Source organism: Dipodomys spectabilis, unplaced genomic scaffold (assembly GCF_019054845.1).
Source record: "Dipodomys spectabilis isolate Male_0828 unplaced genomic scaffold, ASM1905484v1 ptg000418l, whole genome shotgun sequence".
NCBI lineage: Eukaryota > Metazoa > Chordata > Mammalia > Rodentia > Heteromyidae > Dipodomys > Dipodomys spectabilis.
Genome location: NW_024871095.1, coordinates 401,860 through 410,317, shown reverse-complemented (window position 1 = coordinate 410,317; position 8,458 = coordinate 401,860).

Here is an 8,458-nt window from a genome sequence, read left to right as displayed (position 1 = left end):
CTAAAGAGCTGAGGGAGTGACCCCAGGATCAGAGTTCAAGCCCCACAACCAAGAAAAAGTGCAAATATTACCTTAAGTTTCCCCAAAAGGAAGACAAGATCAATAATCTTCTCAAGTAGAAAAAATAATTTCATATAGAGGAAGAAGCGAGACATGAATCTCAAGGTGAAGAAAAGAAAGACCGTTTGAAATTCAAAAATGATTTCTATTTTTACAAGTTTTGCACCGTGAATAAATTCAACTCAGCCTAACATAGTTAAGTCACAATGCATCTACTTTTCTAAATATGTAAAGAATGTAACAACACATTGTCTCTCATCAAATGTTTCTATTAAATAAATCTGAGCTTTCATAAATTTTAAAAAAAAAAGAATTTCAAAATGATTCAGTGCACCTACCTTTGCTGAGTTATTTGTTATGGCTTATTTGCTACACATATTCTCTTCCTTTAAAAATTGTCAAATATTAGCTTTACAATATACTTCATCTAATATTTCTTGTTTCAAAAGAGAAGTCTATACAATTGATGTCACTTAGTTTACTTACTATATTAATTCAAAGCCAAACCAGGCAGGAGGGTCTGTAAAATTCTTATCTCAAATTAAAAACCAAAAAACCAGAAGTGGAGTTTTGGCTCAAGCAGTAGAATACTACTTTGGGGGCATGTGGGCAGGAAAGACAACTGTTCAGGGACAGGATCGAGCCTCAAGGTTCAAGCCCCAGAACCAGCACAAATTAAATAAACAAACAAAAATCCCAGATATGTCTTTGGGACCTTCCTTAAAGGAGTACGGGTCAGAGAAGAGGCTCCTTTTGCTGATCATATTCACTGGATCCTGCTTTTTTGGAATCCTTACTGCTCTGGAGAACTCAAGACCAGACCAAAGGAATTGATAACTGACGCCTGCATCAACAGAATCATCTTAGGGGTGAAATATCCATCCATAAGACCCTTTAAAACCTCCATGTCTTTGTTCCTTTGCAGGAGAACACTTTTAAAACAACGTTATTTCCTTTTGTTCTATGCTGGCCTTCAAATGGTACATTATTTCTTTTTGTAACACTCTGAACTAGAAGTTTACAGAAAAATTTTATATGAGTAAAGAACACACTCAAAAAAGCCAGGGACAGAGTTTCCTTCAAGTCTTGGGATACTTTTCTTGTACAGTAAAAAGGAAAGCACAAGGTTACTTGAACTTTGTTATTCCTCTATGTTCCATTCCTCTACTGGGGTCAGTTTCCACATCCAGTAACAGTTACTTCCAGTAACAATCGATGGCGCTGCTTGAGGTATAATGAAGGTTTTTCTGGCTTCACTGAAATAATACCAGAACAACTATGGACCTGAGGTAACACGTGTTTCAGAGACAATTTAGTAAAGAGAAAATATGAAAATTATATTGCTTATAAATACATTATACATGAGTACGTTGAGTTCAAATTTTGTAAGTTCTCTGTAAATTAAGGCAAATTTTAAATGGGAAGGAGGTTTTCAGAACATTCTTTTTGTGAGTGTAGGGGCTGTTCATTATTTCCCAAGTGAACATGAGCTAACAGTAAGGGAAACAATAGTAATAATAGGAGAAAGAGAAGTTCTGTATTTAAGTATAAAGGTTCAATACAATATTGAAGACTACAAATAAGACAACATTGAAACAATAAAACCAAGTCCAGTATGTAGAATTTTGGGAGTGATATGCAGAAAGCAAGACTCCTGCCTGGAACATGAAGTATGAGGCCACTCCCATTCTAAATCATGCTTGCTAATCATGCAACTTTGTAGAAAGTAGAATGGAAGAATAATTCTCTTTCCAATGCAAGTCAGATATAAGAGCATGTATTTAACTGGAAAAAATGTCCATCTTGTGAGTTCAGCGATTACGCTAGCAATGAACTGGTGGCTATAATCACATTTCTTTTTTTCTTTACACACACACACACACACACACACACACACACACACATATATATTTGTTGGCAGTGGTCTTGGCACTTGATCTCTGTGCCTACGAGCTGTCTCTCTGCTATTCAACTCAAGGTTAATGCTCTACCACTTGATCCACAGTGCTATTTCCAATTTTCTTTTAGTTAATTAGAAGAAAGAGTCTCTGGGACTTTCCTACCTGGGCTGGCTTTGAACCTCAATACTCATATCTCACCATGATCCAGCTTACGATCACATTCCTAACAGTGTACACTCAGGATATGTAATGTGTGTTTTCATATATCTTTATAAGAATTCTTGAGTTAGGGGCTGGGAAGGGGGCTCAGTGGTAGAATGCTTGCCTTGCATGCATGAGACCCTGGGTTTGATTCCTCAGCAGCAGTTAAGCAAAAATGAAAAAGGCCGAAATTGGCGCTGTGTGGTAGGGTGCTAGCCTTGAGCTGAAGAGCAGAGGGACAGAGCCCAGGTCCAGAGTTCAGGCCCCAGGACCGGACCTCCCACTAAAACAAAAGAAAAAGATTTGTTGAGTTTAAAATCTGGGTTACAGCTTATACATTACCCTCAAAAAATGTTTGCAGTTTAAAAGTTGATACTCCTGGAGAAATAAAACCTAAGAATGTAAAGGAGTCTGGGAAGTTCAGTTTGCATCCAGCCTGGGCAGAACACTCTTTGCAACAGTATATAAAATTTAGTAGTCAAAAGCTGGATCGGAAGAATGGCTCAGGTGATGTAATACCAGTCATGAACAAGACTGCTGAATAAGAGCTTGAAGCTTTTGCATACATACATACAAACATACACATACACACAGAGGCACTTATATGTGCACACACAAATACATAAATGAAACAACTCTCAGAATGTGTAGAAAAGTTAGAAAACAATAAATATATTTCCTGAATAAGACTAGAATCAAGTGAGAATTTTTAATATTAGAAAGTCCTCAAATGAACTTCCTTCAAATAAGTTTGAGAATATTACATTGGTATGGAACAGAGATAGTAAGAGAGTTAATAATCATTATTAAAGGGAACGGATCCATGGAGGAATGAATCAGAGATCCCGCAGGTGCATCTGAAAATGTCCATATCCTGTGCCAAAGTTAGAACATCTTTGAAAATAGTACATGAACAGTCTGAGCAGTCACTCTGGTGTATAATATCACGGGAGAAATTCAGAATTAGTAGTCTGTATCTAGATTAAATAAACCAAGAAACTATGGCAGGGCAATGTGATACAAGCCTAGAATTCTAGCACTAAGATTAAAACAGGAGATTAGAGAATGGAATTACATAGTGAAACCTTTCCTGGACCAGGTAGTATAATTTTGTCTTAATAAAAACAAAACAAAGCAGGAAGGAATGCGTAGTTGGACGTTTGGGCTAATTTTGTTACTATGTTTTGAGAAGTCAAATTTCCTGTTGAAATGCAACTCATACTTAATCCTCACTTGTGTTTTAAATTCTCTCTTCATTACAGATCATTCCTAGATGCAAAATGACTCATGATTCCCATCCAAAATTTGAAAAAGTAAGTAATCATCATTCTGTTGTATCCCAAAGAAATGATGAAGGATTACGAAAGCTTAAGCCTGGAAAAATAGCAAAGTTCGTCTAATGTAGGATTTTGAAGACCTTGCTAAATTAGAATTTAGATTTAAAATAAATATTTTGGTTTTTTTAAAATTTTATATTGTATAGGATTCTACAAAATTCTTTTTAAGTAGAGGGTTTAATTGACAAATTCACAAATGATTTTGCATCCTATTTGCCTAGAATATTCTTTCAAGAGAGCTATAATTAGAAATTAGTTAATAGATAATTCCAACAGTTCATGTATAAAATGATAATGTGAATGCTGTAGACAGAGTTGCCAACAAATTGATGATATTAATTTATAAATTTAGAATAAGAACAGTATTTGGAGTCTTTGATATAACATGGTATGAAGAGAATAATCGTGTGACATCTTCTTTCTTCTACCTGTATGTAAGGAATTTCCTTAATTATTTGCTACTGTATACACTGAGAAAAATCTTAGGTTTGTTTTTATTTTAGTTTTTGTTTTATTGGTTTGTCCTAGGTCTTGAACTCTAGGCCTGGGTACTGTCTCTGAGCCTGTTTATGCTCAAGGCTCGTGCCCTACTGCTTCAACCTCAGTGCCACTTGCATCTGGCTTTTGCTGAGAAGTTTATTGGAGATAACAATGTAGGGAATCTTTTCTGCCTGGGTGGGCTTTGAACTGTAATCTTCCGATCTTAGCATCTAGAATTTATATGTTAGTTTAAAAAGTATAAATATAAGTAATATTTACAAGTGTTCTGATCTCAAGAATACCAGTGGGGGGAAAATGATGCAACCAAGTTTATTGTGGTGTTCTTTCTAGAACATGTATGGCATTCCATTTGCAGAGTTATATTTTTTCACAATAGAGATAAGCTATTCATGATGTGATTTAAGGGAAGATTGAGGTGCATCCTAAAAGTTGGAAACTGTTGGGCTAGGATGTCTCTATATCATAAATATTGGTATTGATGGTCATAAAAATAATAGCTTACTGTGATAAACAATTGCTTAATCTTGAAGAATTAATTATTACAGATGCTTCATAATCTTATCCTCTATAAGAATGTGGCTATTTTTCTGTTGACTTCTCAATCTGTAAAACCCCATTGGAAACTGTATCTACTGCAGAATTACATAACATGCAAGCCGGTACTGTTTTGATTCTCTCAGGTATAGAATCTCCCGAATTTGTAAATGAGTAGTTACTAGTCATTGGAATGTTGAAGAACACATATATTCTGTCTTCTTAACAACTTATTTACTTTTAAATGTTATAGGTTTCCATAGAATTAAACTGTTTTCACTTTTAGTATGAGAAAATACTATGTTTATTCTTTTTCAAAATATTGGTAAGTATATTGTGAAAATATTGTCTAGTCAGATAGCATTCAAGTTGATGGTCCTCTGATTAAAAAGGGGTAAATAATTCAAATTAGACGCCAAACAGTATTGATTTTTAAGATGTTACTACATAGAGAATAATAATTACTATACCAATACAGTGAAATTTTATTTCATGCAGCTTATTTTTTAAATTTAATTTTATTGTCAAAGTGATGTACAGTGCTGTTACAGTAATTTAAAGGTAGTGAATACATAACTTTTCAAACTTGTTACCCCCTCACTCATTTGCTCCGCAGTTTTCCTTCACCCCAATACTCCTCACAAGTTGTGATGTACATTTCCAACATATTGTCTTGTGAGTATTGCTATTGCATTGGTTTGCCTTCGTCCTTTGTCTCACCATTTTGTTGTTCCTCTTCCCTTTCCTAATTAAGGTAAATATATACACAGTACACAGGCACCAAAATCAAATACATCAGGAAATAAAGCATAGGGGAAAAACCCAAAAGAAAATAGAAATCACATAGTACCTTAAAAACAACAACCTCAAATAATACTCTCTGTTTCCATATCTTGGAGTTCATTTTGCTCAGAATCAGCTTATAAGGTTATATATATGCATAACAAAGCCACTGGAAAATAATAATTTCATGGACACTATATCATGGAAACAACATGTTAACTTTTTTTGATGGTAAAGGTGGAGTTAGGATTGGTGAATTCGTGGTTCTAATAAATGAATTTCAAAAGTGTTTTAAAATTATGACAGGTAAATTTTAATTTGTTCAAACTTTTTAACAACTTAGCCTATTATGAAAATTTAAAATTGCTTGGGAAAATAGGCTTTCATGCAAAGTAATCCGTGAAGTCTTACCTGAAAGGGAGCAATGTGGGTGAAGATGGCTCATTTTCACACTAAACAAACAAACCTCAGACACCTTGCTATAAATCCTGTAGGTTCCCTTGAGAATTATCCTTACCCAGGAAATCTATTCTTACTGTGTGAAACAAGGTTGTAGTGGAATTTAAATTAAAAGTTCTTTAAAAAAAAAGACATCAAAATTTGTGAATTGACTTTAATTACCAAACAGTAATTCTCTGAAAAAGATAATTTGGGTCCAAATATTTAGGGAGAAAGTGCCCTCAACAATGAAAGAAGATATTGGGTTTACACTTTTCTGTTTGTAATACTTTCTACAAGGTCTTTGCACGTGACGCACTGAAACACAGAAAAAAATCTGATTGGATACTTGAAACCAATGATTTCACATTTCTTAGTAGCTCACACAATATAATATCCTTATAAACATGAGATAGTGAAGATTTCTCTTATTACATAAGCCAAAAAGTTTTGAGATCAGAAAAGGATTGAGCAAATTGAAAAGGCAAGAAAACGCGTTCTTAGAAGTCCAAGCTAAGCATATTGGCTTTAGCAGTGGAGGGAGGCCAAAGTTTTTGATATACATTGCCATAATATTTTTGCTACCTAAAGTGATTTTACAAAGCCTATTTATCTCATTACAATTTAGAATGGATTGAATGAAGACGGGAAAATAAATTCCACATCCAAATAAAAGAGTTTTAAAAGAGAAACCATGAAGATGTAGCAGTGGAGAAGGCCTTATAGTCCTTCACCTTCACTAGACTTGAAGCCAAGGATCTGTGATTAGTTGGAAATCAGGCAAGAGCTAAGAGGAGGACAGAGAAATAGGACATAGGAGCATTGTCCTTTTGTAACAGACACTGCCATCCAAGGTATGGATGATTTAACTATGTTCTTTTCCATACATCTTGCGGAGCAAATGCAAGACAAAGAGAAAGATAATCTATTGAAATAGTTTTGGAAAGAATAACTTCACTGATCCTGATATGGTATCTAAGGAGAGTCTTAAGAGAGAAGATAAAAGTGGAGTATTCTTCTGTTTCCTCTAAGCATATTGTTAGCAAAATATATCTTTGAGGTTAGAAGTGATTGTGACAAAAAGTGGTGGAGTACTTATTTTTGAGGTCACTTTAGACACAAGAAGAATTTCAAGGTAAAAGAAAAAAAGATAGCTATATATTTGTGATCGCAGCTTCCTGGACTGGTATTTTGGAGACAAAGTTTTACATTAGAGATTGTCCTCATTAGCATTGATGCTGGGTTTCCATACCTACCAACTGAAAGGAGGAAGTTTAATGGGCTCAGTTGGACAAGTAACCAGCATGGTAGAAAAAAATGGCAAATAATAGTAATCAAAACAGCTTGGTACTGGCACAAGAACAGACCTCAGGACCATTGGAATAGAATTGAAAACCCAGAAATGAACCTACAGTACTATAGACATGTAATCTTCGATAAGGGAGCTAAAAAAATAGAATGGAAGAAAGACAGCCTCTTCAGTAAATGGTGCTGGCAAAATTGGTTAACTACATGTAGAAAACTAAAGCTAGATCCTTGTATATCACCCTGCACCAGAATCAACTCCAAATGGATCAAAGACCTCGGAGTCAAAGGAGACACTCTGAAAACATTATAGGATGGAATAGGAGAAACCCTAGGTCTCCTTGGCACAGGCCAAAATTTTCTTAATAGAGACTCAGAAACACAACAAATCAAAGAAAGGTTGGACAAATGGGACTGCATGAAGTTGCAAAGCTTCTGCATGGCAAAGGACATAGCTAGCAAGATAAATAGACAGCCCACAGATTGGGAGAAGATCTTCACTAGCCATTCAACAGACAAGGGTCTCATATCTAAAATATACTTGGAACTCAAAAAATTAAATCCCCCAACAACAAATCCTCAAAGAAACAACTGCCCAATAAATAAGTGGGCTAATGACTTAAAGAGAAACTTCTCTGAAGAAGAAAGAAGGATGGCCAATAGACACATGAAGAAATGCTCAACCTCCCTAGCCATAAAAGAAATGCAAATCAAAACAACATTGAGATATCACCTCACACCAGTTAGAATGTCAAAAATTAAGAACTCTAAAAACAACAGATGCTGGAAGGGATGTGGACAGAAGGGAAACTCACTTCATTGTTGGGGGAGTGTAAACTTGTTCAACAACTTTGGAAAGCAGTATGGAGGTTCCTCAAAAGACTATACATAGAGCTCCCCTATGACCCAGCAATCCCACTTTTGGGCATTTACCCAAATGTTTACAAACAAGATCACACTAAAGCTACCAGCACAACTATGTTTATTGCAGCATTATCTACCATAGCTAAGATATGGAACCAACCCAGATGCCCCTCAGTAGATGAATGGATCAAAAAAATGTGGTATATATACACAATGGAATTCTATGCCTCCATCAGAAAAAATGACCTTGCCCCAATTGTTAGGAAATGGAAAGGATTTGAAAAAATTATATTAATTGAAGTAAGCCAAGCCCAAAGAAACATAGGTCCCATGGTTTCCCTTATTTGCAATATCTAGTGTATGTATGAGTCAAGCAGAAAAGGTCAGATAATGTGATGTTAGGAAAATAAACCCTTAGATATGTTTAAATGTTTTTTTTTCTTTCATTCATTTTTTTAACTCATTTATAAGATTATCTCTTTGTTGCTTTGTATGTCCCTCCCCCACAGTATAACCCCTGCTTTCACTATATTT